This window comes from Ovis canadensis, chromosome 14 (genome assembly GCF_042477335.2).
Source record: "Ovis canadensis isolate MfBH-ARS-UI-01 breed Bighorn chromosome 14, ARS-UI_OviCan_v2, whole genome shotgun sequence".
Classification (NCBI taxonomy): Eukaryota; Metazoa; Chordata; class Mammalia; order Artiodactyla; family Bovidae; genus Ovis; species Ovis canadensis.
The window spans coordinates 72,602,705-72,618,459 of record NC_091258.1 but is presented as its reverse complement, the minus strand read 5'-3'; the positions used below and the strand labels follow the sequence as shown (position 1 = coordinate 72,618,459).

Below are 15,755 nucleotides of genomic sequence, written 5' to 3'. Positions count from 1 at the left end.
AGGAAAGTCAATTTCTATTTGCCTTTGAAGACCCTATGCAGCCAGCTTCTCAGTTAACCTGGACAGTTTTGCCCCTGGGATTTCGTGACAGTCCTCACTTATTTGGACAAAGTTTGTCACGGGATCTACAAAACTTTAATAGCTCCGAAGCGGTGGTGTTACAATATGTAGATGATATTTTGCTCTGTGCTGAGACAGAGGAAGCTTGTTCAGGAGCCTCAGAAGATTTCTTTAACTTTCTGGCAGGCTGCGGTTATAAGGTGTCAAGAGAAAAGGCTCAGCTTTGTCAACAATCTGTTAGATATCTGGGCCTAATCATATCAGAAGGGACTAGGGCCATAGGCCCTGAGAAAATTAAACCCATACCAAATCATCCCCTACCTATGACTTTAAGAGAATTGAGAAGATTTCTGGGAATCACAGGCTACTGTCATATTTGGATTCCCGGTTATGGGGAACTTGCCCAGCCTTTATATAAACTTATAGCTGAAACTCAGCAGGCCCAAACAGACAAACTGCTTTGGTCTCCAGGACTCAAAAGGCTTTTAAGGTTCTTCAGACTGCCCTCCTGCAAGCTCCTGCTTTGAGTTTGCCCACAGGGTCAGGATTTAATTTGTTTGTCACTGAAAGAAAAGGTGTGGCCTTGGGAATTTTGACACAACCCCGAGGGCCTCACCAGCAACCTATTGCTCATCTAAGCAGAACATCAGATGTAATTTCACGTGGGTGGCCCCACTGCCTAAGAGTAATTGGGGCAGCAGCTTTATTAGCACCTGAAGCTTTAAAAATAATTAATCGAAGAAATCTTACTTTCTGAATTCTCATGATGTGAATGGAATCTTAAATTCTAAGGTTAATATTTGGATGACAGACAGTAGGCTTCTTAAAATCAGTCTTTGTTGTTAGAAGGACCAGTAACTAAGCTTAAAGTGTGTGGACATTTAAATCCTGCCACTTTCCTTCCTGAGAAGGAAATGAAACACCTGATCACGATTGTTCCCAATTTCTAACTTTAAACTATGCAGCTTGGGAGGATCTAATGGATACCCTATTAGACAATCCTGACATGGAAATATTTACAGATGGCAGTTCTTTTGTTCGGGATGGAAAGCATAAAGCAGGTTACACCATGGTGACTGCTGAGCAGGTTTCAGAAACAAAATCTCTCCCCCAGGGAACCAGTGCTCAGTTAGCAGAGCTTGTGGCTCTGACCTGAGCTCTATAGTTAAGCAAAGGGCAGCAACGAAATATCTACAAGGATTCTAAGTATGCTTATTTGACTTTACATGCTCATGCTGCAATATGGAAAGAAAGACAGTTTAAAACAGCAACAGGAGAACCTATGAAGCATTTCAGAGAGATTGAGAGACTTTTAACTGCTTTATATTGTGTAGCTGTTATGCATTGCAAAGGGCACAGCAGGGATGGGAGTAAAGCAGCTAGAGGTAATCAGCTGGCTGACTCAAGCCAGAAAAGCAGGCACTTTATGAAACCCCTTCACTGCAGACGCCTTTGATTTAGACAGGTCCTGAGAAACAGGAAAAACCATAATATACTAAGCAAGAATTAGAAAGATATGAGAAAAGAGGAACTAAGATTACAAATAAAAGATGGTTATAGTCCCAGGATGGACGATTAATACTTCCTGAAAATGCTCAATGGAAAATTCTTAAGGGTTTACACCAGAGTTTTCATTTGAGTGCAGAGAGTACTTACCAGATTGCTTCTCATTTGTTTGAAGGTAAAAATGTAATGAAAACTTTAAAGAACATTATCAAAAGGTATGAGGTTTGTCAGAAAATAACCCAAAGACTGAGAAGCTAGCAATATCTGGATTACAACGAAGTGGAAAGTATCCTGGAGAGGGCTGGGAAATTGATTTTACCCATATGCCAAAAGCTAACTGACATTCTTGCTTACAAGTTTGGGTAGATACTTTTACTGGATGGATTGAGGTGTTCCCTGTCATAGTAAGCAGGCTAAGGAGTTTATAAAGATTTCAATCCATGAAACTATCCCCAGGTTTGGGCTGCCACAGAGCCTTCAGAGTGACAATGGCTCCACATTTAAAGCTGCTGTAACTCAGGGGTTATCTAAAGCTCTAGAAATAGAGTATGATTTACACTGTTCCTGGAGACCCCAATCTTCAGGAAAGGTTGAAAAATCTAATGACATTATCAAAAGACATCTGCGCAAATTAACTAAAGAGACACAGGACAACGGGATTAAAGTCCTACCCATAGCTTTAATGAGGCCTTGAACTGCCTCCAAAAGGGAAGGACTGTCCAGCTTTGAACGTATTTATGGAAGGCCTTTCTTATGCACAGACATCATTATAGACCCTGAAGCCTTGGAATTAACTAGTTATGTAACTCAGCTCTCAGCTTTTCAACAGGCATTAACAGAACTCCGAGAGATGACTCCTGACCCGGCCTCTGAGTCAAGCAAGCCTCTATTTGAGCCAGGAATCGAGGTCCTCATAAAAACACTGAGATCTGGGGGCCCATCCCCCGAGCCCCTCTGGGAAGGCCCTTACCAGGTTATTCTTTCTTCTTCCACAGCTGTCAAAGTGCCAGGAATTGATTCGTGGGTACATCACACTTGAGTTAAGAGGTGGCACCCTGACCAAAACTAGGCGACTTCATTTTATGTCTTTACTTTCTATGCTCTGACTTTGTACCTTTCAGATGGGCCTGATAATCTATGTGAGCCTACTTCTGCTGACTCCAAAAATCCTAAGTGTGCCGTTTGATCCTCAAGACAATGACTTCCTGTCCTGGGCTCACCCCACTGCATTCCACAATTGGTCTAACTGCTGGGTCTGTGGAGCACTCCCCTCTTCATCATAAAAGGCTTCCTGTGGCGGACATCTCCACTTCAAGAAAAAGACTTTCTCCAAGTCTGCAAATACCTTCAACAGCAATCATATGTGATGCCTCTTCTACATCTGATGGCATCTACCAACCCTAAATTGGACTGGTGCAACACTTTGTACTTTAACTATGGACATAATGTGACTTTTGATTATACACTGTCTCAGTTTAATGACTATTTCCCTACACATAAGGCAAATAGGTCTGGATCTAATGGTTTTTTACCTGACGTTTATCAAATATGGGATGAGGTTATATGGCTAACTCCTGAAAAAGGACATCTAGTATCTACTGCCCTTCTATGCTGGGAACAAACAGAGCCATCCCCAAAAGTCAGCCAACAACTTAATTACAATGATTGGAAACAACTGGGATTTTTGCTTCAGGATGTATGCAACGTAATCATTCCCATGTTTTCCAACCCCAGTTCTGGTCCTCCCTTTGTCTGGCCAGGCATTAATTGGGACTGGATATCTCAGTCAGCTGGCTTGCTCCAAACGGGACCTATTGGATATGTGGCTCTTACTTATGGGCATGGCTTCCCCTTGGTTGGATAGGGAGATGCACCCTGGGTCTAGCCTTTACTCACGCCTTTATATTTTCAGAGCTTCCAGAAAAGCCTGCTAATTTACCCCACCTTAAAACTCGGTGGGCAAGGTCTGTATTTCACTGGTATGATTATTTGGCTGCAGTCTTTGTTTCCTCTTTGGGAACTACAGATGATATGCTACGAGTGGATGCATTGACTAATTTTACTCAACAGGCATTACAAGATTCTCAAAAAGCTATTTCAGCTCTTAATGCTGAACAAGCACAAATTAGAAAGGTGGTTTTACAAAACAGATTGCCTTTAGATATTCTGACAGCTGCGCAAGGAGGAACTTGAGTCATTATTCATACCCAATGCTGTACATATATACCTGATATGAGCCCTAATGTTATTCACTTTACTAAACACATGAACAAGATGATTGGGGCTATGGATATTCCTGAAGCCTCAACTGCCTCATTTTGGGAGATGTTAACTAGTGCCCCATGGTGGAAAACTATCTTTCTTACAATAATTCGGATTGTTTTGTTTTTGCTGTTTGCTCCCTGCTTCTGTAACTGTGTAACTGGATTTGTTTCTAGTTGCATGAAAGCTTTTAAGTTACAAATGGCTGTGTTAGGGTAAGCACACTGAAACCCCCCACCCTGGCCAGGCACCATAGTAACCATTCGCATGAGTTGTTTTACAGCAGGAGATCCTGATAAGGAATATGGAACTAATGAGCCACCACTAACCTGAAGAGTTCCAAAAAGGTCGAAAGGAGACATGGAGTGTCTGTCCACTTCCCAGAATCCCTCTCGCTAGCATCCATCTTGGCTGAGTGATGCGTGTGCCACCAGGAAAGACTCTGAATTAGAATGATTGGCCAAAGACCACCCAGAAACTAATATCATCACCATAAAATCCGAGACTGTGGGCTGCCCAGCAGAGCAGTTCTCCTGGGTTCCCTTACCCTATTGCTCTCCACCCAAGTGCCCTTCCCAATAAAACCTCTTGCTTTGTCAGCACATATGTCTCCTCGGGCAATGCATTTCCGAGTGTTAGACAAGAGCTCAGTTTCGGACCCTGTAAGTGGTCCCCCTTCCTGCAATAGTTGCTCAAACTCCTGCTACTGCTGCAGCTTCTTCCAACTACTATTTGGGGGCCCTGGATCAGACATCTTCGGTATGAGGGTTAGGAGAACATGTTGCCTCACCAATTTAGGGATAATGCCCATTTTCAGCTCAGAAGCAGTTATGGAACGAGAACAATGCCCCTTTTCCCTAGGCAACATAATTCTTCTAAAAGAAAAGGGGGGACTGAGAGGGTAACAGACAGGAAGGCCAGGGGTCTCCAAATGGAGGAAATAGGCTGTAAGTGTCAGACATTTTTCTCTCTCTTAAGTGGCAGGAGGAAACAAACTAGCGATACTTTTGTCATTCTCTATACAAATGTAAAAGAAGGTTTCTTTTAACATACCTTGTTGCCATAATAACACTTGGTTTTACCTGAAGTTCACTATTCTCAAACCTTGAGTTGACCAAGGCATTTTTCTTATGGAAATGTTTGTCTTAAGCTATGTGAATGGACTCTGTCTTCAAGCCTGTTCTGCCTAATGGCTCAGAACCTACTTCACAAACCAGTATGTTATACTCAAGATACTGTCTCCTAATCTATGTAAATAAAACTATTTACATGGTAATCTGCCCTTCTACAAGATTCCAGTTAATCATTTTATGGCCTGGGATGAATCATCTGGTGCCAAAATTATCCCAAAATGCATCTTATGGATGAGGGGCCTGGTGCCATTCTGAGTTTTAAAACATTCCTTTCCTTCATTAACAGACTGAAGGCAATGGCACCCCACTCCAGTACTCTTGCCTGGAAAATCCCATGGACGGAGAAGCCTGCAGTCCATGGGTCTCTGAGGGTCAGACACGACTGAGTGACTTCACTTTCACTTTTCACTTTCATGCACTGGAGAAGGAAATGGCAACCCACTCCACTGTTCTTGCTTGGAGAATCCCAGGAATGGGGGAATCTGGTGGGCTGCTGTCTATGGGGTCGCGCAGTCGGACACGAATGAAGTGACTTAGCAGTAGCAGTGACTATAATGGCACCCCACTCCAGTACTCCTGCCTGGAAAATCCCATGGATGGTGGAACCTGGTAGGCTGCAGTCCATGGGGTCGCCAAGAGCCAGACACGACTGAGTGACTTCACTTTCCCTTTTCACTTTCATGCATTGGAGAAGGAAATGGCAACCCATGCCAGTATTCTTGCCTGGAGAATCCCAGGGACAGAGGAGCCTGTTGGGCTGCCGTCTATGGGGTCACACAGTGTCAGACACGACTGACATGACTTAGCAGCAGCAGCAGCACCCCCATTCTGAATCTTCCACCTCCCTTCTCACCAGATCTCTCTAGGTTGTTCCAGAGCACTGGCTTTGGGTGCCCTGCTTCGTGCACCAAACTTGCACTTATCATTCCATTTTACATACGGTAATTTACATGTTTCAGTGCTATTCTCTCAAATCATCACACCCTCACCTTCTCCCACTGAGTCCAAAAATCTGTTCTTTACATCTGTGTCTCCCTTTGTTGCCCTGCATGTAGGATCACTGGTACCATCTTTCTAAATTCCATATATATGCATTAATATACAGTATTTGTCTTTCTGTTTCTGACTTATTTCACTCTGTATAATAGACTCTAGGTTCATCTACCTCATTAGAACTGATAAACGAGGTGACATTTTTGCTAAGTATGGCACAAAATAGTCTAAGATGATTTACTACTTACCAAAGAAGATTTCAAATGTATGAAATAAAGGGAAGAAATCACTCAGGCAAGGAATGAATCTGAAAAAAATTTGGAAAAAAAACTGAATGATTTTTAATCTAAAAACCTGGTGTAAAAGTTTAAAAAAATGTGGAGAATAATCATTTTAGAAAAGGATGATAAGAGTAGAATACTAGAAACTAAAAAAGCTTATTTCTGAAGTTAAAAATGAGTACAGAAATTGAATGAATTAAGACCTATTCCAAGCTACAAAAAGCACTATACATAAAGAAAGGAGAAAATGTGAATCCGTTAAAAAAAAAAAAAAAAGTGTTCCTTTAAAAATGCTACCCAATAATGATACAGCGGATAAGAATCTGCCTGACAATGCAGGGGACATGGGTTCTATCCCTGGTTCAGGAAGATCCCACAAGTACCAGCAACTAAGCCTGTGCACTACTGAACCTGTGCTTTAGAACCTGGGAGCCACAACTCCTGAGCCCATGGCACAGCCCAGCCAAAAAAATTCATTAAAAAAAAAAAAAAAGCTACTACCTGTGACACTCTAGAGATGGTCATTTCTTGCTCCAGTCTCTTCTTCCCTGACCTCTATCTTATGATAGGACCAGGGAAGGGGGTCACTCACAACTCAGTGAATCAAGCCACTGCCCCAGGCTTAACAGGGTTTGCAAATTAAAGTCATCTTCTGCCACAACTAATAAAAAAAGACACAAGCCTCATAGAAGGGAGTTTTGAAATTCTCATTCTCCTCTGTATAACTAAAAAAATCATCTGTATCCAAAAAGCGGCCACACCTGGATCGAGGTTACCCCCCGGTTCACCTATCTCCTTATTTCATCTGGGTCTGGTGTCTCTTTTTCTCCCCCTCTGCTCTCCTGCTGCTCCTGTCCTATTTCCTCCCTCACACGTGTCCTGTCCCAGGCTAATGGAATTCGTTCCCCCTGGAAATGCTCTCTCTCACTAACCTTCCTGAGTCTTTCAAAAATCCATACCTATGTCTGCCTCTTTCTTCCCCCATTTCGGCTCCGTCTCTGCGCTCCAGATTACTCCCCTCCTCCCGCTGTGACTCTCCCTTCCTCCCCACTCTCTGGCAGGCCATGTGGCTATGCTTCCTTCCAGCCCTTTCTTCCTCTGCTCCTACCCTTCTCTGCCAGCACCAGAAAACCGGCCACCTCAGATGAACCTTTGTGGCGGGACTCCAACCGGGTGAAAACACAACTCAGGACCCTAACTCAAGAGGCCTGGACTCAAACCTGGCCAAAACCCAGTTAGGGACTCTCGACCTCCGACGTCCTCATCGCCCTTCGCCTCCCCGCTCCCATCACTGAGACAGGGCAGTTCTCCCTGTGCTGTTTTCCAGTCCCTGGAGATCTGGCTTTCTGGTCTATTAATACTTCTCTATTTTACTCACTTGGCTATTTTCAAGGCTTAACCTCTTTGACTTGACTATCCCTTTGCAAATCCCTCAGCCATTCTGTTTTCCCACTGGTTCTCCCTGATGCTTTTCTCCTCGCTTTCAGTTATTTCTCTCAGTCCTTCTGACTCTGCTTCTCCTGATCCTCCTGCCTCCTGAATTTACTGAGTGGGCGACAGAACGAGACGCCCCCGGACCTGAAGATCACCTTTTCCGACCGAGTTGAATTGGGCATGGGACACACATGGCTGGCCCAGGTCACCTACCCTATGAGGGGTGAGGGTACGGGCTGACAGGAAAGAGGGCTGCTGCGGGGCAGAAGGACCGGCCTCAGGAGACGCGAGGACGGAGGGGCTGGGAAGGAGGGGGCTCAGGAGCAGGGCCGGCTCTGCGGAATCCCGGGAATCCCGGGACTGGGGAGAGGGCGTGCGGCCTATCAGGGCTCTGCTTCCAGCGGTCGAGAAGACGACACGGTGGGCGCGACTCCAACTCGCGAGAGAGGGCTTTACTTGGCGAGGCCAGAGGTCAAAAACGGTTTTAAGCAGGAAAATGTCGTCAGAGGCGGGGGTCTACGCGCACCGAGGGCCGAAACCGCCTCAGCAACACTTAAAACCCAAACGAAAAGATAACTGGGCCGCAACCGCAGTGGCAGCGTCTATTCGGGGCCGAGCACCGGGTGCCAGGGTTTTCAGGTCGCTGGCAATTCTCACACCATGAGGACGAGTGAGCGGGCGCGGAGGTGGGGGATGGAGGGGTGGCGAGCTCTGCAAACTTACTCTAGAAGGAAGCTTAGGCGCCGCTCGGGAACCTCGGCTCCGCGCTCTCCAGCTTCCGGCTCCGTGTGAAAGGGCTCTTGGTTTTAGAGCCGCGGCTTCCGACCAGGGGCGGGGCGAGCACCCGCTGTGCGCACTGTTCGTGGGAGGGGCGGGGAGCGGAGGGGGGCGGGGCCTGTTACCTTGACAGCATTCAGTTACCGTCTGTAACACTGCTCAGGTAAAAGCTTCAAGTTATGTCGGAAGCCAAGATACTTCCTCTTAAGTCTAACAGGGTTTATTCTCAATAAAAACTGTTTTTCACAGCATGTTGTGCTCAGATCCTGCTAGTGAGGCTGAAGCAATTCAGGGAACTGGGAACTTGGGCAGTTTTAAGAAACAAGAATGAGTCTATATTGCAAATACAAAACTCTGCCTGGGTAGAAACGGGCTATTCCCTACTCACACCCTACAAAACAGCAAACTTAGGGTCAGTACCTGGGTGTCTGAGATGGAGGACTTAAGGGATGTGATCATTTGGGTCACTAACCACAGCCTTTTAAGAGCAAGACACTTTAAATGATTATAAACTGCGTTATTGTTTCTTTTATCCAACGTGTTTTAATTATTTCCCCCTTCTAAACCCAACTCTTTAAACAGTGACATAAAGGGGTTGTATAAGCAACTCTTACAATGACAAATATCATTGTGTAAGTTTAAGCTACAGAGAAAAATTAACTGATACGTATACTGTGAAACGATTATCACAATAAGTTTGCCTAGCATCCATAATTTCATACAGATAACCTAAAAATGATTCTCGACAGTGGATTCACCAATGATTTATCAGATACAACACCAAAATCTCACACCAACAAAATAAAAAAGGTAAATTGCACACATCCTAATTATCAAATATTGTGCAGTAATCCATCCTCAGCAGTGAAAAAACAATGTACACTATACAACAAAAAAATTGCCAAGCATATATTCAATAATAGCTTAACATTAAGAATACATAAAGAACTCGAAAAAGTACTGAATACCAATTCCACCATTGGGGTGGAGGAGCTCTCTTAACCAACCATCTCACATATTGCAAATAAAATACAAAGAGTAACATAAAATAGAAGCTTAATGACAAAAATAAAAGACAATCATTTATAATGCATACAAATATAAAAAAAGGAAAGTAGCTAGGCCTTGAAAAAAAATAATGGTTCATCACTGAAGTTATCACTCCACTACATAAGCTCTGTCATTAAGTTGCTACAAAATTAAGTGTGGAGGCAGAATGATCAATAGCACCCAGGTGACAAGCATGCAGCATCAGCAACAGTTTAGTCAACAGCCTCACAAATATGAGCGTGTGAACCTGGACAGTACCCTTGTCAGGAGAAGTTCCTACACCTCTTGGCGAGGTTCAAAGGGCATGGTGATAGTACACGTGAAAAACACTATCACAGTGCCCTTTACACAGGCTTCTGTGACATCACTCAAAGCCAGAAAAAGATGTACAGGTCAAAGTCTTCAGATACTTTCTCATCTCACAGAAGACGCTGACCACTATACTAAGTAGCTTCAGGTGGTAATTCTGTATGCAGCAGGAAAATATTACAACCAATAAGGGAAAGGATTCTCCTTTAAAAATTTTCTCTTACCAGTAAACCCACACCACAGAGAGTCCAGGAGGAGCTGCCCTGTAAACACAGGCGGATTACCACAGCAAAGAACCTGGACATGACTTCAGACCCTAGAGCCACATACTTCAAAATCAGTTTAAAAGGAAAAATTATACAAACTAAGGAGAAAGCGAAGTCAGAAAGAGTCTATACTCCCAGACTAGATAGACCAGTACGAGAGGGGAAAACTATGAGATGTGGGGGTCTCATAGCCTAAGATCTTGAGATGGGACTATTTGGTCCACCCAGAGATGCCAAGCTAAGAGCCTGAAAGAGTCACACGTATTCCCTTTGTTGGACTGCTGTCCTTACAGTTTTCCCAAGTGACAGGCACAGAAGACCCAATCCACCAGCCTATTCCACACACCCTGACATGTATGGCAGCAAAAGGAGAACAGCAGAAACGACTGAGCGATCTCCAGAGGCAGACAGGGACTGAGACAGTTCATTACAGGTTCTGAGGTGCCAGATAAAATTAAAGAGCAGCCAGTACTTTCCCATTTGCCGATTCTATCTCCCAAATATGACAACTGTGATGCAACCAGCACTGGATCAGGGGTTAGACGCTTGGGGCATCAGCTCTGATCTATATGGACTAAGAATTGAGTAGCCAATAGATCCAAGCCCACAAAGAGAGAAGAGGGGGCAAGGCAGCCCACCTCATGCTCCTCACACTCGAGAACAACCAGCTCACAGCAGGGAGATGGCGAGTGTTGTGGATACAAACCTTGCCTTTGTGTCTGATGGAGCTGCAGCACCACTGGCGGGTGAAAGAATACATGATACATGTTGAAGGACAGGCTGAGGACTCGGGAAAGGTTAAGCTTCCTCTGGGACTTTAATAAACAAACTTCTCTTTGGCCAAAGAGCTGAGAGAATCACTTCCTAGGTAGGTTGAGAAGTCCGGGGTACCCAGGAGGAGAAAGGGGTCTGGGGCTCTCAAGGATAGAAAGCGGTATGGAATTATCAAGGAGGAGAAAAGGACAAACTTTTTTCTTTAAGCCCAGAGCTGAATGATTACACAACAAAACAACTCCACTTAAACTCTAAGCAGAGACATTACTTTGCCAACAAAGGTCCGTCTAGTCAAGGCTATGGTTTTTCCAGTGGTCATGTATGGATGTGAGAGTTGGACTGTGAAGAAGGCTGAGCGCCAAAGAATTGATGCTTTTGATCTGTGGTGTTGGAGAAGACTCTTGAGAGTCCCTTGGACTGCATGGAGATCCAACCAGTCCATTCTAAAGGAGATCAGTCCTGGGTGTTCTTTGGAAGGAACGATGCTAAAGCTGAAACTGCAATACTTTGGCCACCTCATGTGAAGAGTTGACTCATGGGAAAAGACTCTGATGCTGGGAGGGATTGGGGGCAGGAGGAGAAGGGGACGACAGAGGATGAGATGGCTGGATGGTACCACTGACTCGATGGATGTAAATCTGAGTGAACTCTGGGAGTTGCTGATGGACAGGGAGGCCTGGCCTGCTGCAATTCATGGGGTCGCAAAGAGTCGGACATGACTGAGGGACTGAACTGAAGTGAACTGAACATTGTTCTCAATGGTGAAAGACTGAAAACTTTTCTTCTGGGATCGGGAAGAAGGCAAGGATGTGCACACTGCATCACTGTTCAACAAAGGACTGAAGCCCCTAACCAGAGCAATTACACAAGAAAAAGAAATCAAAGCTTTCCAAAGTGAAAAATTAGAAAGTTACCGTCTTCCCTAGAGGATAAAGTCTTTTGTGTATAAACTGTAGATTCCATACAGACACAAAAAACCTCCTGCCCCATCAAATAGCAATTTTAGCAAACTTGCAAAATACAACAGTCAACGTGCAAATCAGCTGCATTTCTATACACAATGAACAATGTGAAAAGAAAATCACATAAAAATTTTACTTACTATTGTATTAAAAATGGATGAAATATTTGGGAATAATTCACCAAGGAGGTGAAACATATACACTGAAAACTACTTAAACATTTCTAAAAGAAATCCAAAATAAACAAATAAATCTAGTAGTCATGGACTGGAAATCTCAGTACTCTATATTTCCAACTTACTCAAAGTGTTCCACAGATTCAATGAATTCATAATGAAACATACAATAGATGTACGCAGAAATAGAAAAAACTTGCCAGGAATCATAAAGAATCTCAAGGGGACCACAAACTGCAAAAATACTCTTCAATAAGTACAAAGATGAAAGACGAAGGCCACCCTTTTTAAACTTTCAAGCCATATCACAATATCATCCAGATAGTGTAGTACTGGCATAAACATGGATTTATACACCAAGGGAACAGAAGGGAATGTTCAGAAATAACCATTTGCATATATTTAAAATCTAAGAAAACCCAGTGGAAAAAAGACAGCTGCCATAACAAATGGTGAATCTATGGGTTAAACAATGAAGAAGAAACCCCACCTGGATGAAAAGTAAAAACATCTCTGTGCCAAACCACAAAATGAACACAGTGAAAAGACAAAATCTGAACAATGAAGGCAATGACAGTGAATTTCCAGCTCTCAGATTCAGATTCATGTCACAGTTTCAAACAGATGATGGAATAGCACACTCTCTATCACTGATACCTGATTTTGAACTTTGCATCCCATTTCCAATCAAGATTTTGAAGTCAGTGACTCACTCACTTAGCTTCAATTACCTTAGAACAAATTTCCCTTTTTAGGTCTACTTCCAGATTTTACCAGGTACTGTGCATGTTAATACCTGACTTCCACCCACAGCTTCTTAATCCTGATTGACAGAGAGCAGACTGCACAGCCAGAAGGACCCGAGGCAATCCCTGCTGCCCAACAGCACTGAGACCCCTTCTCAAACCTGTGGGTGTGAAGCCCTGCCCAGGATGGTGCCCTCCACACAAGGTCCAGGACACTGGGTCATGGGGAGATGGGATCTAAGTGGAGATGACAGGCCCTGAGGGAAGTTCCCTGCTGAGTGTGCATGTACCAGTGTCAGGAAGGATACTTCAGAGTCAGAGATGATTAGTAAGTCCAAAGAAGGGATTTCAGGAAGGACTGACTGAGAATCAACTGAGAATATGATTTTACGTGAGAAAGAGCCATTCCTTTCTTGCCTTTTTTCCTCCTCTTCCCAGCTTCTTCCTCAGACAATGTAAGTTTTTAGAAGTTGATCTGGCAAGTGGAAAACAGGCTGCTTCAGGCTTAGAATCAACATCCCCCGTTCGTTTGCCACAACCACAAAAAAACAGGAAGACCTCACTATGTGGAACAGTCCTTTGGTGTCCACTGCCTCAGGTGGGATGCTGTTTCTGCCCTCCTATTTCTTCCCTCACACCTGTCCTGCCCCCCTCGGCAACTTGTTTCTCCTCTTGCTGCTCTTCTCCCCACCCCCACCCTTCTAATTGTCCTAAACATCTATACATCTGTCTTTTTCTTTCTCCAACTCTGCTCCCTCTCTGCCTTCTAGTCACACCCCTTCTCTCCCTGTTACACTCCCACTCTGGGGCACTCCAGGTGTCTAGGCTTACTTCCTTCTCTTCTAGTCAACACCTCTCCCTGTTTCTCTCCTAGGATCACCCCTGTCAGCTCTCCTACCGCAGACGCGCGGCCCCTGTCTCCTTGTCTCCAACTCCTGGAGACCCCACGCCTTTGTCCATTTTTCTTTCACCCACCCGCTGCTTTAAGGGCTAACTCTATTTCATTTTACCATCCTTTTACAACTGCCTCAGCCATCCTGGGCGACCCCGTGGGTTCTCTCATTGTTTTCCACTTCTGAGTTTGCCTTTCACTCTCAGTCACTGCTTCTTCTGATCCCTCTCGCCCACGTATCTACAGAAATGATGAATAAATGAAACGCCCGCCTATAAAAAGAGCACCTTTTCCAACAAGAGGGACTCGTGACGGAAAAACACTGGGTGTCACACGTCCAGACCAGGGGTGAGGAAAAGGGACTGACCAGGAAGGGAGGCCTGCGGGGCAGCACGATCGGCCTAAGAAGACGAGGGCAGAGAGGCTGGGAGCCAGGGAGGTTTCGGGCGGGGCGGGCTCTCCAGAATCCCAGGACCGGGGAGAGGACGCGACCTCCAGGGGCCGACAGGGTGAGGCGGTGGAGGTGGACGTGCCCGAATTCCCCTCGCGCCCGGGGACTTTACAAGGCACAGGCGTAGGTACTAACGGTTAAGTTTTAAGCAGGAAAATATCCCGAAAGGCGGTGTCTCTGGGGCCTAAGGCTGAAAAGCAAAAGGCAAGGACAAGCCTCAGAGCGATTTCGAACACTCGACTGGCAACCACGGCCTCTGGGTTTATTTGGGGCGGACGGCGGGGTGTTGGGATATTACTGCTGCAGAACCACCGGGACCCTGAAGCTGGGCGTGGCGAGGGCGGGTTGGACGGCTAAGCGCGCACCACGCGTTTACACTCGGAGAAAAAAAGTCAATGACCTCCCGGCTCCCTTCTCTCGCGGCCTTCCGCTTCCGCAGGAAACTGCGCACGCGCGGATTCCTAGGCGGAGCTTCCGGGTCGGGGGCTGTGCGGATCGCAGCAGGCGAGGGGCGGGGCGAGGAGCGTCCATGTCTGCCCCAGGAGAGCTAGGCGGGGCAAGGGGCCGGGAGGTGTTTAACAGTCCTGCGATGCCCCATAAATTACAGTCTGTTTTTCTTTTTTAAATTTATTGCCTTTAACATCTAAATAGATAGTATATTCTTCTATAATTACAGTATAAAAATGCCGATGAACAAAATAAACTTTTTGTCATATGTTGAGGAAAGAACGGTGGTAGTAGTGAAAGTCGCTCAGTTGTATCCGACTCTGCGACCGCATGGTCTATACAGTCCATGGAATTCTCCAGGCCAGAACACTGGAGTGGGTAGTCTTTCCCTTCTGCGTGGGATCTTCGAAAGCCAGGGATCTAACCCAGGTCTCCCGCATTGCAGGCGGATTCCTTACCAGCTGAGCCACAAGGGAAGCCCCTGTTAGTAAGATTCATCCAGTGTTTTAGCAACAACATCTAAGCAGCCAGGGTATGGTCAGTGTTTGGGGACAGACTTAAAAATCTGCAATCCGTGCCTACCTTTGATTTCTTCTTTTAGTGCCTGTTGGCTGCTAGACAGTTCTCTTCTCCTTAAATTCTTCCAATTTGATTTGAATTTTATGCATTCCCCCCCAGCCTCCTGGAAATTTTGAGGATGTGGGTCCAGTTGAGCTATTTCAAATCCTGAAAGATCATGCTGTCAAAGTGCTGCACTCAATATGCCAGCAAATTTGGAAAACTCAGCAATGGCCACAGGACTGGAAAAGGTCAGTTTTCATTCCAATCCCAAAGAAAGGCAATGCCAAAGAATGCTCAAACTAAAGCACAATTGGACTCATCTCACATGCTAGTAAAGTAATGCTTAAAATTCTCCAAGCCAGGCTTTAGCAATATGTGAACCGTGAACTTCCTCATGTTCAAGCTGGTTTTAAAAAAGGCAGAGGAACCAGAGATCAAATTGCCAACATCCGTTGGATCATGGAAAAAGCAAGAGAGTTCCAGAAAAACATCTATTTCTGCTTTATTGACTATGCCAAAGCCTTTGACTGTGTGGATCACAACAAACTGTGGAAAATTGTGAGAGAGATGGCAATACCAGACCACCTGACCTGCCTCTTGAGAAATCTGTATGCAGGTCAGGAAGTAACAGAACTGGACATGGAACAACAGAATGGTTCCAAATAGGTAAAAGAG

The 15,755-nt window shown here is 45.0% G+C and overlaps 1 protein-coding gene across 2 annotated transcripts in view; it reads right to left on the bottom strand.

Moving 5' to 3' along the window:
• The window catches only part of LOC138419201 (zinc finger protein 665-like), a 33,483-nt gene extending 24,956 nt beyond the window's left edge, over positions 1-8,527 (bottom strand). Inside the window, exons 1-3 of one of the 2 annotated variants that reach the window (XM_069551616.1) lie at positions 8,393-8,502; positions 6,203-6,261; positions 4,158-4,239 (exon numbers count right to left, since the gene is read on the bottom strand). The gene's annotated coding sequence lies outside the window, so the exon portion shown is untranslated. Of the gene's footprint in view, positions 1-4,157; positions 4,240-6,202; positions 6,262-8,392 lie in introns of both variants that reach the window. The other variant, XM_069551615.1, reaches the window with a different exon arrangement.
• Positions 8,528-15,755: the final 7,228 nt, after the last annotated feature.